Below are 19,652 nucleotides of genomic sequence, written 5' to 3'. Positions count from 1 at the left end.
TTCCCGTACTGGGAACACCATTCATAAGTCCTTGATTTTCCTTCCGTTAAAATTAATTGTAGATCTGCGAAGCAGATGTGCGCTCAGATTCCCAATATGCGCTCCCAACGAGCAAAGTCGTGTGTCAGGAGCACTAAAGACGGAAAATGTGCTCCTGTCTTCTTTAGTGATTGGAACGAGTCATTGCAATAAGCAAAACAGCAACAGGTGGCTTTCAGAATCCAAGGCCCAACATTCTTTATTCTGCTAAAGCCGGAATAGAATCATGGTTTTCCCTGCTATTAACAAACTATTAATGAAATTACATGAACACGTGGCTTTCAACATTTCTGAGACTCTGGATTATATTAGCATCAGTGAGAAATGAGCAATTTCTGTAATAAATGATACTTTCATGGCAAGCTACTTAATCACGGACAATGTCAAAGACTTGAGTAATCCAGCTGTGCAGAAAAAATTGGAAGCTAGCAGAGAAAAATCATTTTACTGACCAGGCTTTTTAAATGGAATGACACGACCATAGCCCAAAAAGGTAGGAAGAGTGGCAATAGATGACAGACTGCGTCAATGCTGCCTCTACCACTTGGAAGAGCTGGCAATAAGTCCAGAAAAAGTAGAAGGAGTTAAAGAAGAGTGGGAAGGTAAGTTATCAATTAAAGTAACAGCACAGGATGTTTATGTAGGTCAGGCAGCATCTGTGGGACAGCAGTTGTAAAATAAATATGTGATAAATGTTTTACTGCTACAGAAAAATGTTAGTAAAGAGTAACAAGTAAAAATAACAGGTCATGGCAAATTATATTATACATGCTATGATGGGAGAGAAAACGCACTCTAGGAAGGTACTTCGAAGAGCTGCTGGAAGATCTGAGCAATCAGACCCTTAAATACCTGTCGCCTTGCAGGCAGAGCTGGCCCATTACTATTTCTCCCTGAGATACAATTAGCAGGGCGCATTGTGATACAGGCCTTTGGTTATTATATAGAATTACATAGAATTTACAGCACAGAAACAGGCCATTTGGCCCAACAGGTTCATGCCGGTGTTTATGCTCCACATGAGCCTCCTCCCACCCTTCTTCATCTAACCCTATCAGCATATCCTTCTATTCCTTTTTTCCTTATGTGTTTATCTAGCTTCCTCTTAAATGCATCAATGCTCTTCACCTCAACCATTCCTTGTGGTAGTGAGTTCCACATTCCAACTACTCTTTGGGTAAAGAGGTTTCTCCTGAATTCCCCATTGGATTTATTAGCGACTATTTTATATTTATGGCCCCTAGTTCTGGTCTCCCCCGCAAGTGGAAACATCTTCTCTAAGTCTACCCTATCAAACCCTTTCATTATCTTAAAGACCTCTATCAGGCCACCCCTTAGTCTTCTCTTTTCTAGAGAAAAAAGCCCCAGCCTGTTCAGTCTTTCCTGTTAGGTATCTCAATGGAGTCATACAGGATGAAGGTACCTTGGTAAAAAAGTTGAGGGCAGTGGTAAACTTGACAGTCACTTGCAGTGCATTGGTTGAGATGTCCCTGTAGATCATCATGGATCAGTTGGCACACATTAGTCACAGTCTGCCCGACAGGTCCAATGCTCCTCATGCACTGCTCTTCCACCTTAAACAGGAGCTTAATCTGGTAGACCTGCTATCTGGATCTACCACAACACAGTCAGCTACCTGCGCATGGCGGTACATATGTCCTCCTCACTCCTGGACTGCCATCTCCTGCTGCTACACGGTGTTATAACCTGTATCCACGCTCTCAGACAGTAAATTTCTTTGTACTGTTCATTTCTACCACGGCTGTGGTGATACTTCAAAGCCACCTCCTTCATTAGGCTCACTAACTCTAGCCCTGACCGGGAATAAAATATTTACTTTCTGATGTGACTCTATAGCTGTGAAATGCTGCACGAGTTACTAATTATATTAACTTTAACAAGTTCTCTAATAAGTTAATATAACCATTTTTACACTTTTCTCCAGCCCTTTCTTTTTAGCTGAAGATGTCAGCTAGATATTTAGGTATCAGCCTTGGCTAGTGGTAGTATTCTCACGCTGAGTCTCTCCAGAGACTTGAGTGTATAATCTTGGCTGCTACTTCAGTACAGTACTGAGGGAGTGCTGCATTGTTGGAGGTGCCGTCTTTCACATGAGTCGTTAAACTGAGCCCCTTCTGCCCTCTCAGGTCCCAAGGCACTATTTGAAGAAGAGCAGGGGAGTCCTCCCCAGTGACCTGGCCAACACGTATTCCTCAACCAATAACACTAAAAAAACAGATTATCTGGTCATTTATACTGATTGTGAGACCTTGCTGTGTACAATTTGGCTGCTGCATCTCCCTACCTTACAACAGTGACTACACTTTAGAACTTCATTGGTTGTGAAGTGTTTTTAGATAGTCTAAGAACGTGAAAGGTGCTCTATAAAATGCAACTTCTTTCTTTACTGCTTTACTGAGGGGTGGAAATGTCAAGTGATGTGCTAAATACCGACAAGTTCTTGGCCTAGAAATCTGATGATACTGCTGCCGCTTTGCAGGCGTAAAACATGCGCCAAAGCGACAAGTGTCCAATATCTGGTAGGCCCGAGGCCCACCCGTTCCAGCACAGGATCGTTCCAATTTTTAGGCCCTGGTATTTTTATTGTTTTGTTAACATTAGTGAGCACAGGTATGTTAAGTCTCTAGTTCCAAAACAATTAGGGGGAAAAGCTACTCTCTGCATTAGTGCAAATGCACATACTAAAGGGCCGATTTTAACCCTGCCCCCGCCCAGCGGAGACCAAGTGGGTGGGCAGTTAAAATAGCTGCAGCGACTTACCCCACTAATCCTGCTGCCTTCCCACGGGTTACAATTTTAACCTTTTTGAGCAGGCGAGCCGGGACACCCGCTGAAAGGCAGCGGGGTCCTTCTTTAAATGTGCAGATCAGGCACCGATGACATAATTTGTGGCCGAACTACAATTTTAACCTGAGGACTGGTCAGGGCAGCAGTCATGGATTCCCTGGGAAGACAAACCTGGTGGCAAGTGGATCCGGGGCCAGAAAGAGACCTTTGTTTTAAGCTCTTTTGTTTCTTTGTGGTCCCAGAGAAGCAGGACCCACAAGAAAATGCTGGGCCTCCCCCTCCGGTGACCTCTGAACCATTTAACTGACTGTCGGGGTTTGTTCCTTCGGGTCCTCAGCTGCGGTTTCCTGCCTCCTGGAATCCTTCTCCCACTCACTGGCCAGCTAACGCTTCCCGCTGGGTTTGGGCGGGAGACTGACTGGATCTGTGCAGATGAAGCCCAGGAGTTAAAACCCTCCTAGGCCTCGCGCTGCGGAGGGCCGGACGGTTTGCCGTCTGCCTTGACTCGGGTCGCCAACCCTCCCGGATTGTCCTGGAGTCTCCAGGAATTACAGATTGACCTCCAGGACACTGATGCAAGCAACAACCGGGAAAAAAAATATTTTTCATTTTCACTTATTAGTTATAAAAATATTGGAGAAGGTTTAAAAAAAAGACTGTTTAACTGGACGGGGTGTTTGGAGGCGGGAGGTCACGTGATGAAACTTCCAGGGATATATCCAACCAGAGTTGGCAACCCCTAACCTTGGCCCTCGCTCGCACGGCTCCCCCGGGGAGTTAAAATCGAGGCTTAAGTGTGTTGTAAGGTTATATTAATGCAGCATTCACTAACTTTTGCCCAAACAACTAAAACTGTCCTTTGGAGCAAGCAGGTGTAAATATCTATTAATAGCCCGACTAGCGGCTAAGTTTTTCTTTTGCACTTGTCCAGCGGCAAATAACTGGATTTGTGCAAAAGTCAGAGACAAAGGATTTGCACCTGAAATGTTAACTTGTCTTTTTCTCTTTTCATATGCTGCGAACCTGCTTTTAGACCCATCACTGAATTTCCTATATGACGGGGTAATCTCCCCACTTCTAACGCACACAGCCTGTTACATGATTTCATCCTCTCAGAATTAAAAAAATTACCGACCTGTTCCATGAGTCAGTGGATATATATTTTTTCAGCTGCTCATAAGCCATATGGAAAAGGACAGCACCTCCCGCCAGTAATTATTTCAACACGGTGATACACAGCAGAGGCTGCTGATCCCATTCTCTCAGACAGTAAGAATGGTTGCCATTAGGAGCATTAGCTAATGCAGGCCCCTTCCCCAAACTTATTACCTCAGCCAAAGTTCACAGTTGGCAGCTTAACAAGTGGCTTCAGCCGCATTATTACAGCTGGTTTATAATTGCAGCAAATCCCACCTCGTGGTGAAGTTGCATGGACCTGCCAGTGGATTGAACCAGGGAGTAGAAATTAATCCCCATTTGATGTGCTCTCAGTGCACTGAAGTGTAATTTTCACTTCCCCAAGAGCTTGTCTGCTTGTTTTAAGCTAGCAGGATTGAGGCCTAAAGTTGATTGGGCCGAGGGGTAGATGTTCTAATCCCTTTCTTTCTCTCTCTCTCTCTCTCTTTCTTGCTGCTAGTGTAACTAATTTCAGATTGCTGTGTGCAGTCTGCCGTGAGGACACCCATCGGAGCAAAGCAGGTCAACTCGTTCCCAGGGTAATCAGCTGTGGTAAATTCAAGCCTCCTTGGAAAGGCCTGGTGTGCAAAGCTCAAACGGTTTCTCCCTCTGGTGGTCAACAAGTGTTACTTAGAGGCCGTGACCCTGGGAATTGTTCACGAGGAAGGCCTCCAGTCACAGGCTGGCCCCGAGACTATTAACCCAGCCTACCGCACAGATAATTACATTGTGTAGACATACATCACAGCACATAATGCTTAAGTGACTTTTAATGGTGCTGCTCATGTCCAGGACATTTCTTTCGGTGCTTTGTGACACAACAAAAGTGTGATTATACTATAGGCACTTGTCAGCACAACAATCCACTTGGGAAATAAAACATTGAGAATGTACATCCCTTCTTAGTAACATAGCTGGGAAAAATGTGTACTGAGAAACATGGATAATTTAAGACACAGACACTTAATACACAATTTTACTAGTTTAACTCTTTTGCAACATTAGATCCATAAAAACCCACTTAACAATTGTGGGAGATCTGAAGTATTTTCAATGTAATTGCTCTCAGACATCTCTGAAAGCACTTTTCAGTTTGCTCCCACCATTTTCTTTATTTGATTATTTTTTTCCCATTTCCTATCTTTTATCTTCCTCCCGACCTTCTCCCCTTCTCCTCCCCCCAACCTTCCCTCCTCACGCCAGCATCTTTCATGGTTGCTTAACTTCACGCAACCTTCCTCCAGCTGGGTTGGGGACCAAATGGGCCACCCACAGCTTCAGTGCCCAATACTGCTCCACACAATAGCTGTGCTACTACAACAGGGCCAGACAATCGAGTGCTCGTTTTCTCCCAAGGTAACAGCGTCAGTCCTATCAGCTGACAAAAATCGTCGCAGAGCGACTGGTGGCTTCAAGCAGCAACTAAGCTCTGGGACCCGAGCCCATAATAACATATGGACGGCAAGCATCCCAACTGCTACACTATTAGGTCAACACAGTTTTCATCATCTGCATACTAGGTGTCATCCTCTGTTAATGAGCCACCAGTGCTGCTGCCCACATTGTAACGGTGAGAGATGATGATTTTGCAAATATGATTTTTTCTTCAAAGTTTACCTTGATTTTCTCTCAATAATAATTCTCCTCGAGTAGAAGTGGAATAGTTGTAAGTACTCCCTTGCTGTAATGCTCAATGTAAAATTAGAGGGGGAGGGGAAAGAAAAGAATAGTTAAATATCATTTTAAAAATATAGTTCGTTCCTTCTCCATTGAGCCTAAACGTTCACTTGAAGTATTTAAAATGAAGGGCTTTCTTTTACAGTGTTTCCATTACATTTGGAGTCAATATTATATCAGCTATCATGGTGCAGCATAGAGCATTACAGCAAGGGAGTACTTACAAATATTCCACTTATACTCGGGGAGAATTAATATTAAGAGAAACTCAAGATAAACTTTGAAGAAAAAAAATCACATTTGCAAACATTGAATGTACAGCACAGAAACAGGCCATTCGGCCCAACTGATTCATGCCAGTGTTTTTGCTTCACACCAACCTCCTCCCACCCTTCTTCATCTAACCCAATCAGCATATCCGTCCATTCCTTTCTCCCTCATGTGTTTATCTAGCTTCCCCTTAAATGCCCCTATGCTAGTCGCCTCAACTATTCTCTGTGGTGGTGAGGTCCACGTTCTAAATTTTCTTCCCTCCTTTCGCAAAGCCTGTGACTCGTACTGGGCTGCAATTCCCCAGGTTCCAGCAGGCCCCTGGTACCTCAGCCAAGGGACCACTATGTGAGCCTGAACTACGGATGTCGGCAGACTTTTGCCTGCGAGGAAGGGGGTGGTGACTTCACAGCTATGCCTGGTCCTGCCCTCACCTGGACCAACAGAGTTCCTGTGCAATGGAGATGGGAAGATGGAAGATGTTGTCAATAGTTATTAACAGCCCAGGGTCTAATAATAAAGATATGGAGGGGGGAGGGAGGCAAGGAGGGAAAGGTTTATTGAAATTTTGCTTGATTACCTTTGGGTGTCTGGTAGTATCTATGCAGAACTTTCCCTGAAGTAATAGGTAGGGCAGAGTCCATGAAAAAGTGGGAGGATCCGGTTTCATGGGCAAAATGGTATTTTCTCATTGAATGCTTTCTTATGACATTCATTGATGCACGCCAATAATGCTTACTCCAGGGACTTGAGCACAAAATCCAGGCTGACACTTTGTACTGAGGGAACGCTGCACTGTTGGAGGCGCTGTCTTTCAGGTGAAATGTTTTTTTTTATTCGTTCATGGGATGTGGGCGTCGCTGGCAAGGCCGGCATTTATTGTCCATCCCTAATTGCCCTTGAGAAGGTGGTGGTGAGCCGCCTTCTTGAACCACTGCAGTCCGTGTGGTGAAGGTTCTCCCACAGTGCTGTTAGGTAGGGAGTTCCAAGATTTTGACCCAGCGATGATGAAGGAATGGCGATATATTTTCAAGTCAGGATGGTGTGTGACTTGAAGGGGAACATGCAGGTGGTGTTGTTCCCATGTGCCTGCTGCCCTGTGTCCTTCTAGGTGGTAGAAGTCGCGGGTTTAGGAGGTGCTGTCGAAGAAATCTTGGCGAGTTGCTGCAGTGCATCCTGTAGATGGTACACACTTCAGCCATGGTGCGCGGTGGTGAAGGGAGTGAATGTTTAAGGTAGTGGATGGGGTGCCAATAAAGCGGGCTGCTTTGTCCTGGATGGTGTTAAAGCGAATCCCTGTCTGTCCTCTCAGGTGGACGTAAAAGATCCCACGACATCATTTCGAAGAAGAGTAGGGGAGTTCTCCCCAGTGTCCTGGCCAATATTTATCCCTCAACCAACATCACTAAGGCAGATGATATCAACATATATCACATTGCTGTTTGTGGGACCTTGCTGTGTGCAAATTGGCCGTCGCATTTCCTACATTCCAACAGTGACTACACTTCAAAAAGTACTTCATTGTCAGTAAAGCACTTTAGGACATCCTGAGGTCATGAACGGCTTTATATAAATGCAGGTTCTTTCTTTCTATTGGAGTTCAGGTTGAGTTTTCTCTTCCTAGCCCGGTGGGGGGGTGGGGGGGGCGGGGCCAGGTGGAGACATCATTTCAAAGCTACCGAGTAGGATTTTCCACCCAGGAAGAAGCTGAAGTTTCATGCTGTCATTTCATGTGAAAAAAATGCCTCTGGCCACCACTGACCAGTGCAAAGAGTAATTTATGTCTCTGATGCTGTGGAGGAAGTCCTAATTAGGGTAAGGGCAGAACGAAGAGCAAAGGGAGGAATTATATTACCAAATAGAGCAATACTTCATAACTTTGTGCATTGAGAGAGAGTGAGAGTGAGAGCTCATTTTGTTTTGAGATTCCTAGGTGAAGGGCCAAAGTCCATGAATGCAGGGCAACACCAAGGAAAGATCACTGATAAAGGGGCTTAGATGAAGCAGGGCTCAGGTGAAGTCAAGCTTAGATTTTGAAAGCCTGTTGTCAACTGTAGTCAATTAGTAGCTTTGTCTTGTTTGTTTTGCGAATGAATAGCAACATGACACCAGGATGCATCTGGAAGTGACTGTCATGAGGATAGATGATTCAGGCACCCTGATTGAAAGTGTGGGAACCAACTTGGAGAAATGGTATTGGCATAAAAGCAAACACATCTGATTGCTCATAGTTGAATATATGTTCCAATGATCCTGGTTCAACAAAGTAATGGCCAACTCTGAATAAAAGGAATAGAGTTCCAGGCAATAACAGGCTGGAAAACATACGGAAACCTTTACTACTTATCAATCAACAACAACAACAATTTGCATTTATATAGCGCCTTTAACATAGTAAAACATTCCAAAGCGCTTCACAGAAGTGATTATCAAACAAAATTTGACACTGAGCCACATAAGCAGATTTTAGGACAGTCAAAGATTCTGTGAGTCATCTATGTTTTTATGGCATGCAAATCAGGAATGACATTCGTAAAATGTGCTGTGATTCTGTCATTACTTAATGTACAGCTGGATAGAATTAAGGACAGGAGATATAAGGTATCTCACAGAAGAGATTGCTTTAACAACAACCTCACCCGATCTAGACTGTTTTATCATACACTCACACCCCAAATATCCAGCAGAGCAGGAGGGATATGAATGGAAGGATTTTATTTATATTTTGATAATCTTTTCACCAAGAAGCTGAGACACCTGAGAAGTCGCATTGCAGCTTGAAGCTATTCTTTGTCAGGGAGCCAACAAGTACAAAGGTGTAGGATAGGTGTTCACCACAGGCCTTTAATTGCAGCAACAACCCATCATTTAGTTATCATCATCAAATTCAAGGAAGGAGCACTGGAAAATCGTGACTGTTTTTGCCCGAAGGCTGCAGCATTCTTTTCTTTACCCATATATAGGCCTTTGAGGGTTACAATACCAGCAATCATTTGGAGCTGGGCTATCTTGTTTGGGGTAATGCACAGTGTTGCAAATTTATCATTAATGGCTACACTTTCCTCTTTTCTTCAAAAATGCACAAAATGCACCTTTCTTTCATTGTAATTTAGAACATACTGATAAGACTGAAAACATGAGGGTTTCATTCTTGAGAATGCAATTTTGTTGGTGGTAATGAAAAACCAATAGCTAATCATGAAATAAAAGCAGAAAATGCTGGAGAAGCTCAGCAAGTCAGGCAACATCTGTGGAGAAAGAAACAGAGTTAACGTTTCAGGTCGAAGACCGTTGCTAATCACGATGCACCTACAATAATTCTTTAATGCTTCTCAAACAGCTCACAAGCTACTTAGCTTGTATAAATGTCATCATTTTCATGAATGCAGCTGTGGAATGCATAGCATTTGTGGCTTTGTGACAGTGAGAAATGCCTGGTTTACTGACCATTCCTTGCTTGTATTGGTAGGAGCAGGAGTGGGCCATTTTGTCTAGCGAGCCTGCTCTGCATTTTTAGTCAGGTATGGCAGCTCTGTCTTTTTAATCCCAATTCCCTGCCTTTACTCATTGAAGAATTATTGTAGGTGCATTATGATTAGCTATTGGCTTTTCATATTCCTAAATGTCTTTATTTCCCAAGTGAGTATCCTCCTTCCTTTCAGACGCCTGCAATTGACTTTGCATCAGCAGGAGTAGAATTTCCACAGAGTTCTCCCGATCTCCTGCCATAAGTTTGGCAGAGAGCCCAGAGATTGCTGAAATTATGCTAGGAGATCCGGAGAACCCCCATGGAAATTCCATGTGATGCCTTCTAGGGCAGTACATTGCACCATCTCACAACCACTCCTCAACTTGCTTTTTTCTCTCCCTCTCTTGACCACTGCCTTTTCCTCTGGGCCAGAAATATGCCACCTCCTGTCCTGGGCATTGCTGCCTCACACCATCAGGATTGCGTTATCTCTGCCTCTGTGCCTGTCGGAACCCTGTCTCAGGTCACTGGTTTCTATCTCTTCAATTTTTATGGTCTATCTGCACTTTCATTTTCAATTCCAGGCCTCCTGCTTCTGTGTCTGCATTCAATGCCTTATTTGCAGGTTTAATAGGATGGAAGGAGGCTCATGTGGAGCATAAACACTGGCGTAGATTAATTGGGCCAAATGGCCTGTTTCTGTGCTGTAAATTCTATGTAACTCTATGTAACACTTCTAATGTAATACTTCTGGGTCAAAATCCTGGAACTCCCTTCCTAACAGCACTGTGGGAGAACCTTCACCACACGGACTGCAGCGGTTCAAGAAGGCGGCTCACCACCACCTTCTCAAGGGCAATGAGGGATGGGCAATAAATGCCGGCCTTGCCAGCGACGCCCACATCCCATGAACGAATAAAAAAAAATCAGCTCACAGCAGTTTGAAAACGAAAGCAGGAAGCAGGGAGTCTTATCCTTAGAGGAAAAGACTTGGGGATGACGGTGATGGTGGGAATGTGGACTCAGGTAGAAGGATAAGGTGGAAGGTAAGGAGATATTGAGGGGGATTGGAAGAAGGTGGGGCATGAGGGAATTTGGGTTAATTCGAAAGGGACACACATCTTGGGGGAAAAGCAGGACAGAACAAAGGCAGAAGCAAAATACTGAGGATGCTGGAAATCTGAAATAAAAACAGAAAATCCTGGAAATACTCAGCTAGTCAGGCAGCATCTGTGGAGAAAGAAACAAAGTTAACGTTTCAGGTCGAAGACCTTTCGTCAGAACTGGAAGTAGTTGAAGATTTAACAGTTTTTAAGCAAATACAGAGCCAGGGGAAGGGGGGGGGGGAGGATGGGGTAGGTTGTTACATAAGGTTAAATCTCACGGGATCCAAGGTGAGGTAGCCAATTGGATACAACATTGGCTTGACGACAGAAGACAGAGGGTGGGTGTAGAGGGTTGTTTTTCAAATTGGAGGCCTGTGACCAGCGGTGTGCCTCAGGGATCGGTGCTGGGTCCGCTGTTATTTGTTATTTATATTAATGATTTGGATGAGAATTTAGGAGGCATGGTTAGTAAGTTTGCAGATGACACCAAGATTGGTGGCATTGTGGACAGTGAAGAAGGTTATCTAGGATTGCAACGGGATCTTGATAAATTGGGCCAGTGGGCCGGTGAATGGCAGATGGAGTTTAATTTAGATAAATGTGAGGTGATGCATTTTGGTAGATCGAATCGGGTCAGGACCTACTCCGTTAATGGTAGGGCGTTGGGGAGAGTTATAGAACAAAGAGATCTAGGAGTACAGGTTCATAGCTCCTTGAAAGTGGAGTCACAGGTGGATAGGGTGGTGAAGAAGGCATTCAGCTTGCTTGGTTTCATTGGTCAGAACATTGAATACAGGAGTTGGGATGTCTTGTTGAAGTTGTACAAGACATTAGTAAGGCCACACTTGGAATACTGTGTACAGTTCTGGTCACCCTGTTATAGAAAGGATATTATTAAACTAGAAAGAGTGCAGAAAAGATTTACTAGGATGCTGCCGGGACTTGATGGTTTGACTTATAGGGAGAGGTTAGATAGACTGGGACTTTTTTCCCTGGAGAGTAGGAGGTTGAGGGGTGATCTTATAGAAGTCTATAAAATAATGAGGGGCATAGATAAGGTAGATAGTCAAAATCTTTTCCCAAAGGTAGGGGAGTCTATAACGAGGGGACATAGATTTAAGGTGAGAGCGGAGAGATACAAAAGGGTCCAGAGGGGCAATTTTTTCACTCAAAAGGTGGTGTGTGTCTGGAACGAGCTGCCAGAGGCAGTAGTAGAGGCAGGTACAATTTTGTCTTTTGAAAAGCATTTGGACAGTTACATGGGTAAGATGGGTATAGAGGGATATGGGCCAAGTGCAGGCAATTGGGACTAGCTTAGTGGTATAAACTGGGTGACATGGACATGTTGGGCCGAAGGGCCTGTTTCCATGTTGTAAACTTCTATGATTCTATGAGAGAGATAGCTAAGACAAATAATATATCCTCTGTTTTATGGTTTGCCGTGCCATGGGAGATTAACTGGCAGGAGTTTGCAAACATAGGCAATGCTATGTACAGTTTTTGCAGCACTTAAGTTGGATATGGAAGAAGATGGTACACTTTAAAGAAAGTGGCCTTACCTGAAAAAAATGAACAACAGATGATCCACTGGGCTAGAGGGTGGGCCTTTATTTAAGGTGTTAGCTTTGGCTTAATCATCCCACTCTCATCTCTGAGTCAGAAGGTCATGGATTCAATTCCCACTCCAGAAATATGAGCACATAATCTAAGCTGACACTCCAGTGCAGTGCTGAGGGAGTGCTGCACTGTCGGAGGTGCCGCCTGTTGGATGAGAAGTTAAACCGAGAACCCGTCCACCCTCTCAGGCGGACGTAAAAGATCCCATGGCACTTTTTGAAGAAGAGCAGGGGAGTTCGCCATGGTTTTCTGGTCAATATATACCCATCATCAAACATCACTAAAACAGATTATATGGCCATTTATCTCATTGTTGTTTGTGGGACCTTGCAGTGTGCTATTTGTCTGTCCTACATTACAACAATTGGCGTGAAACACTTTGGTGGAGGCCGTGGAAGGCGCTGTGTAAGTGGAAGTTTGTTCTTTCTTTAAAAAAATGCTACAAACTTCTGCTTGTCAATTTGCTACACATTTACTGTTGGCCCATGCAAAGCTGTCAGACAACCTACCAGCTCTTTGGAGAATTGGGAGCCAGAATAGATCAGCGAGGATGAGGGGATGTACAAGTGAGACTTAGTGCAGGATAGGATACATGTGGCAGATATTTAGACAAGTTGGAGGAAATGGAGGGTGGGCAATGGCGGGGGTGGGGGAGGGGGTTTCACCGGTGAAGAGGCTGAGGTAAGATAGGAGGCTGGTGATGTAGCTGAGGTGGATTCATTGGAAATAGGCATTTTCTTAGCAAAACAAAAGTCACAGATTTAAAATAATCTGTTTTACAATGAATTGCACTCTTCCTACTTATTTAGTAGGATAAAATATGCTGTGAGTAAAATTGATACAAATTATAATGCACTTCAGACTCAATGAAAAAACGTGGCTATACCTAAAATAAAAAGCAAAACAGACTGGTCCATTGGTCTAGAGGGTGGGTTTTTATAATAAACACCAATAATTTAAGAAAATATTGAACTAACTTGTAGCTTTCCTTTTTCATCATTTCTGCATTGCTATTAAATTACTCTTGGTTTTATGCAGATCTCACCTCCTTACTTGAACAATGGTACAGGCCTTCAAAATTTTCCTTATTTTAACCTTTACATTAACCTTTTGTCAGCTGCTCTTGTTTTTGTGTTTTCTCTCAGATCAACATCGATGCACATGAATGAAAGAGATTCAACCGTATCAACAGTCCCAACCAGTCACAACAAACTACATAATAAACAAGCAACCTAAAATTTCAAATACAGAGTTTCACTTCTCACACCTGCACGCTTATGCTGATGTCATCAATATGCTTTGAGAAATAGAAACATAGAAACATAGAAAATAGGAGCAAGAGTAGGCCATTCGGCCCCTCGGGCCTGATCCGCCATTCAAAATGATTATGGCTGATCGTCTAACTCAGTACCCTGTTCCCGCTTTATCCCCATATCCCTTGATCCCTTTAGCATTAAGAAATATATCTAGCTCCTTCTTGAATCCATCTAATGACTTGGCCTCCACTGCCTTCTGTGGTAGAGAATTCCACAGGTTCACCACCCTCTGAGTGAAGAAATTTCTCCTCATCTCAGTTCTAAATGGCATACCCCGTATCCTGAGACTGTGACCCCTGGTTCTGGATTCCCCAGCCATCGGGAACATCCTCCCTGCATCTAGTCTGTCTAGTCCTGTTAGAATTTTATATGTTTCGATGAGATCACCTCTCATTCTTCTAAACTCTAGTGAATATAGGCTTAGTCGACCCAATCTCTCCTCATACGTCAGTCCTGCCATCCCAGGAATCAGTCTGGTAAACCTTCGTTGCACTCCCTCCATGGCAAGGACATCCTTCCTCAAATAAGGAGACCAAAACTGCACACAATACTCCAGATGTGGTCTCACCAAGGCCCTGTATAACTGCAGAAAGACATCCCTGCTCCTGTACTCAAATCCTCTTGCAATGAAGGCCAACATACCATTCACCTTCCTAACTGCTTGCTGCACCTGAATGCTCGCTTTCAGCGACTGGTGTACAAGGACACCCAGGTCTTGTTGCACCTCCCCTTTTCCCATTCTATCACCATTCAGATAATAATCTGCCTTTCTGTTTTTACAACCAAAGTGGATAATCTCACATTTAACCACGTTATACTGCATCTGCCATGTTCTTGCCCACTCACCCAACTTGTCTCAATCACATTGGAGCCTCTTTGCATCCTCCTGACAGCTCACGTTCCACCCCAGCTTTGTGTCATCTGCAAACTTGGAAATGTTACATTCAGTTCCCTCATCCAAATCATTGATATATATTGTGAATAGCTGGGGCCCAAGCACTGATCCCTGTGGTACCCCATTAGTCACTGCCTGCCACCCGGAAAAAGACCCGTTTATTCCTACTCTCTGTTTCCTGTCTGTCAACCAATTCTCAATCCATGCCAATATATTCCCCCCAATCCCATGTGCTTTAATTTTGCACACTAACCTCTTGTGTGGGACCTTATCAAAAGCCTTCTGAAAATCCAAATACACCACATCCACTGGTTCTCCCCTATCTATTCTACTAGTTACACCCTCAAAAAACTCCAGCAGATTTGTTAAGCATGATTTCCCTTTCATAAACCCATGCTAACTTTGTCCAATCCCATTAATGCCCTCCAAGTGTTCTGTTATCACATCTTTTATAATAGACTCTAGCATTTTCCCCACTACTGATGTTAGGCTAACTGGTCGTAATTCCCTGTTTTATGCAGCTGTATGGTGACTCCCAGCTGCACTTCCATGGCCTCACCCCTCCCTATCTCTGTAATCTCCTCCAGACCTCCTCCAACCCTCCAAGATCTCTGCGCTCCTCCAATTTTGGCCTCTTGTTCATCCCCGATTTTCAACGTTTCACCATTGGCAGCCTTGCCTTCAGCTGCCTAGGCCCTAAGCTCTGAAATTCCCTCCCTAAACCTCTCCGCCTCTCTACCTCTCTCTCCTCCTTTAAGACTCTCCTTAAAACCTACCTCTTTGACCAAGCTTTTGGTCATCTGTCCTAATATCTCCTTATGTGCCTCGGTATCAAATTTTGTTTGATGACATTCCTGTGAAGTGCCTTGGGACGTTTACCACATTAAAGGCGCTATATAAATGCAAGTTGCTATTGTTTGTTATTGAAAGCGGGCAAGCCCAATGCTAGCCTGAGGGGAGATGGAGGCAGAAAAGTTGAGTGAGGAGGTGCCTTAACTACCACTGACAATGCCATCTCATTGTTGAAGGTTGACTCCTGGTCCCTTTGCAGCTAATGCCACAGCAGTACAACTGCCTCAATGTTGACCAGGTGCCTACAAAGGAAATTGCCTTTGGTCATTGTCAAGTAGATATGCCAGGGCCTGTAGATACAGTTGGTGGTATAATGGTGAGTGTGGACAGTCTGGGTCTGTTACCAATCTGATCTCTGTGGCACACCTCCTTTCATCTTGTACCACTTCAATCATTAAAATGCTGCCATTTGGGCACTTCAAAAGCAAATTTTAAATTGACTTGCTAAACGCAATGAATTCTGCAGCTGGGAGTCAGATTTTTTCTGTCTGAGCTAGAATGAAAGTTTGTATTCTAGGAGCCCTTTTTCCTTAAGGATTTTGTTCTGCTGAACTCTTGTATTGTATATATATATTTCTTAAAATCAGCTTTCTGGTTATTTTGAAAACTATGTACTTTTCTATTGACATATTATACATGTTCTGACAAAAGAAAGCCTCTGGCCCTTTAAGAGCTGACCTATACACTGCACTGAATAAAGACACAAGTTTTGATTCATAAGGGACTTAGTCGGCTTATAGAAATTGCAGTCTAGCCAAGAACATGTGAGCACGTTTTGAGAAACTGCCCTATCTGTAACAGTAAGTTTTCTATTTTTTAATTTTTGTCTTCTCACTTTTCTTTCACTTCCCCTAAAGGCACTGAGCCATGTTAGAGCCTCTTCTGGCTCTTTGCCTTCACTGAAAAGAGACAGTGAGAAAAACCTTTTGCAAAAGAGCATATTCATCCCCTGTGAACTGATTCTAGTTATATTTTGTTACGTACTGTGCTGTTTCTGCTTTTACATACAGTGCTGTTTTAGTACTTTGCTGTCTTTTCGCTACTCTGTAATATTTAACATGTGACTAAATTTGACCAATTGGCCTGAACATATTCATCCTCAAAGGCAATGGCAGAATATGGTGGACATCCCATGAAGCCTACAGTAAACTTGGTTTATCACAATTAGGGGTTCATTATTAAACCTGTACACGACAGTGAATAAAGACACAAGTTTTAGTTGATAATGGACCTCTGAGCATAATGTTGAGCTACATAGAGCAGGAAGGTCCCAGCTTTGACTTGGTGGTGGTGGGGGTCAATTTTAACCTAACCCGCCCGTTGGGAAACTGACGGGGTCGGGTGCAATGCCAGTTTTACAATCCGCCCGATTTTACTCTCCGTTGAAGTCCCGCCCGATCCCGTGAGCTTCCCGCCCGGTGAGTCAGGTTAAATTTGACCTCCCCTGTTATCTGCTGAATTAGCTGGTCAGCTGTAAGGATAATACAATTGGCCTCAGCAGTAAAGTACACTTTTTTTGCCAACACTTTATAATTTGCACAATCACAATGATTCACAGATAGATCAGAATGGGTTGATGCGGAGTCTCTAAAAGCACCTGTTTATCTTAAATCCGGCCAGAGCTAAGAGATAACAAAGAATAGATTGAGCAATCATAAGAACATAAGAAATAGGAGCAGGAGTAGGCCAATCGGCCCCTCGAGCCTGCTCCGCCATTCAATAAGATCATGGCTGATCTGATCCTAACCTCAAATTTAAATTCATGTCCAATTTCCTGCCCGTTCCCCGTAACCCCTATCCTCTGGCAAATCCACACTATTTTTTTAAATCAACGTTACTGTGACCATTAAACCCCCATGAATAAGGAAAGGCCTGCCAAACTAGATGTGACTCTGTTCTGCTTAGTTATATAAGTAAACTTTGCATAACAAAATCCAAAACAATAAATTAAGGTGGATGTTGAGCAAAACTATTAATAACTATTGGTTCTGAACCTCCTGTGATGACTCAGCTGGTACAGTAACGAGCCATATTGACCAGGAAGATCCTTACTCTATGCTGAGTTAGTTGCTCTTAGCTGCGGCAGTGGAAAGGGTGCTACAATTAATCTCTGCACTCCTTGGCAAGGTAAGGGAGGGGGGTGGGTAGAGAATCAACCAGGGTTCCTGCTCCTGATCACTACCCATTGACCGCTGTTTTAAAATGAACATCGAGTGAGGACAGGACCATTTTCGGCCACTAAATGCCCATGGTCATTTTGCCATCTGATACTCAATGTGTTGCCAGTGGGTGAAGTGCTGGAATGTTGCAGGTGTCTATGGGAGAGTACCCCAACGTGAGTCAGTCCCTTCAGGAAGGAAGGGGGGTGGAGGGGGAATTGAAACGGAGAGGACATTTAAAAAAAACTATGGGGCGGAATTTCCTCTTTTGCATTTGAGTGTGAATAGTTGCCTGGATGGAGTGTACAGAGGAAAGTTGGGTGTGGAGGGTCTCCCTCCCATAATGCAGTCAGCCTGATTTACTGTCCATTTAATGGAATGGGTAGAAAATCAGGTGCAGTCTTCCCCTCCTGAGTTTCCTCTATGTGCTCTGTCCAGGAGATTAACAACACCCAAGTACAAAACCTCTTACATTTTTCTTTGGTTTCTAAATTCTTCATGATAATTGGAATCCTAAAAAGGGCTGTTGCTATCAAACCAAATAATGTGCAGTTAGCAAAATATCGCAGGATTTGTTAAAACCTTCTTAGATTTCAGTCACAGTATTACTCTGAGAGTGCAAGTGTGTGTGTTTGCGTGTACTCCTTAGAAATTACTGATACCAATAATAGCAGACACTTGTATGAAAGTTCTATGTCCATTGCTTTAAAATGGACACGTTAATCTCCTCACTAAAATATGAGTATGGTAAGCATTTGTTGGCTATTAATGCCAAAATTAATTTCTACCCTATAATATTCTATTGATATGACATATGAAGATGGAAGTTATACATAAGAATGCTTCACGTTATCTGTACCAAATCCTTCTCTGCACTAACCCACAGATTAAATTAATGTCATAATGGCCCAGAAATTGCTCGGAGTGGCGAACCAACAGTGCTCGCCATTCCATAGATTTATACTAACCCACTAACTTACCGCGGTCTTTACTGCGTGCACGTCCTCGAATAAGAAGTGGAGAAGAGCCCAGCGTTAGCCCATGGGATCACTCTCTCCCCTCGACCAATCAGACTGCAGCATTCTTGACAAGCTGCAAACAGTTTTTGCAAGCTGGAAGGTAAAATCCAGGAAGTGAAAGGTACGACACTAAAACATTTGTAAAAACAGTTATAGACAGCGAAAAAAAGAGAGGGTAAGAAATAATCAAATTAAATAAAAGAGGCAGAAGGAAAAAGTAAAAAAAATAAGTTTTAACATTTTTTAATTTAAAAAAAAATGTTTTAATGATCAAAAACTCTTAAAATAAGGAGTAATGAGACTCCAGATTTTTAAAAGTTCATTTTTAGTTGTTTGGCAGTCATTAAGACTTACTGCGCTGTTAAAACTTAGCTTAGACCTAGTATTTTTAAGTGTATCTGTTTTGTGGCGATATTACTTACTTTCCAGCTGGGCAGAAGAGCAAGTTGGCACTGGTCAGTTGGCGATATTCCTTTAAAGCAAAGCTATCACATTGCCGGCAAACCAGGAGGAGCGAGTTCCGGATTTCTACATTTGACTGCACATGTCTGAACACGGAACTTGTTCCTCGATTTCGCCACTAACAATGGTGAGCTCTTTGAGCTTGCCGTTCTTTTTTAAAGCAATTTCTGGGCCATTATAATAGAGAAGAATTTTGTTTGTTTGTTTTATTTGAGTGATGCTTATTATGAATTGCATACACTTTATTTGGGTAGTCAACTGTGATCTTCTATGTTAGTTCACAAATTTGTTTGTAAGAATCCTGAGGGGCAGTCAAGGCAAGGGAGTCGCCATAGATACTGTCTGTGCTCAGTGATGGTGAGAGCAAGTGCACAGCTGTTTGATTTATTTTTAAATTGGTGCTCGTGTTGTTAAATAGATTTTAAAAAAAAAAAATCATTTTTCATGTGTACAAGATAAACATGTATGACACTGTTCTGTGTCATGTAACTACTTTTTTTATCAGTATTACCTGGCATGGATTATTAATATAGTTCTTAAATGAATAATAATGCACACAAATTGAATTGTTCTCTATGTAAGAGATATGGATTTATATGACACCTTATGACAGCACTCAGAAACATCACAAACCATATCACATGCAGTTAATTTCTCTGGCATGCATGTTGCATTGTAGGGAGATTCTACAGCCACACATAGCAAAGTAACAAAACCAGCAACGTGACGAGTGACCAGTTAATCTGTTGGTATTTGTTGAGGGAGGAATATCAGTCAGAACTCGCCG

General features: G+C 43.1%; 2 long non-coding RNA genes across 5 annotated transcripts in view; one reads left to right on the top strand and one right to left on the bottom strand.

The window, feature by feature from the left end:
- Positions 1 to 13,392, top strand: part of LOC137324203 (uncharacterized) — an 80,462-nt gene extending 67,070 nt beyond the window's left edge. The window contains exon 3 of one of the 2 annotated variants that reach the window (XR_010963586.1): positions 13,308 to 13,392. This is a non-coding gene — a long non-coding RNA (uncharacterized lncRNA). The remainder of the gene's footprint in view (positions 1 to 13,307) is intronic. The other variant, XR_010963559.1, reaches the window with a different exon arrangement.
- Positions 1 to 18,895, bottom strand: part of LOC137324321 (uncharacterized) — a 63,379-nt gene extending 44,484 nt beyond the window's left edge. For all 3 annotated transcript variants that reach the window (XR_010963593.1, XR_010963588.1, XR_010963598.1), the window contains exons 1-2: positions 18,826 to 18,895; positions 18,365 to 18,496 (exon numbers count right to left, since the gene is read on the bottom strand). This is a non-coding gene — a long non-coding RNA (uncharacterized lncRNA). The remainder of the gene's footprint in view (positions 1 to 18,364; positions 18,497 to 18,825) is intronic.
- Positions 18,896 to 19,652: the final 757 nt, after the last annotated feature.

The sequence above is a fragment of the Heptranchias perlo genome, chromosome 1 (genome assembly GCF_035084215.1).
Source record: "Heptranchias perlo isolate sHepPer1 chromosome 1, sHepPer1.hap1, whole genome shotgun sequence".
Taxonomy (NCBI): domain Eukaryota; kingdom Metazoa; phylum Chordata; class Chondrichthyes; order Hexanchiformes; family Hexanchidae; genus Heptranchias; species Heptranchias perlo.
This window is presented reverse-complemented; position numbering and strand designations above follow the sequence as displayed.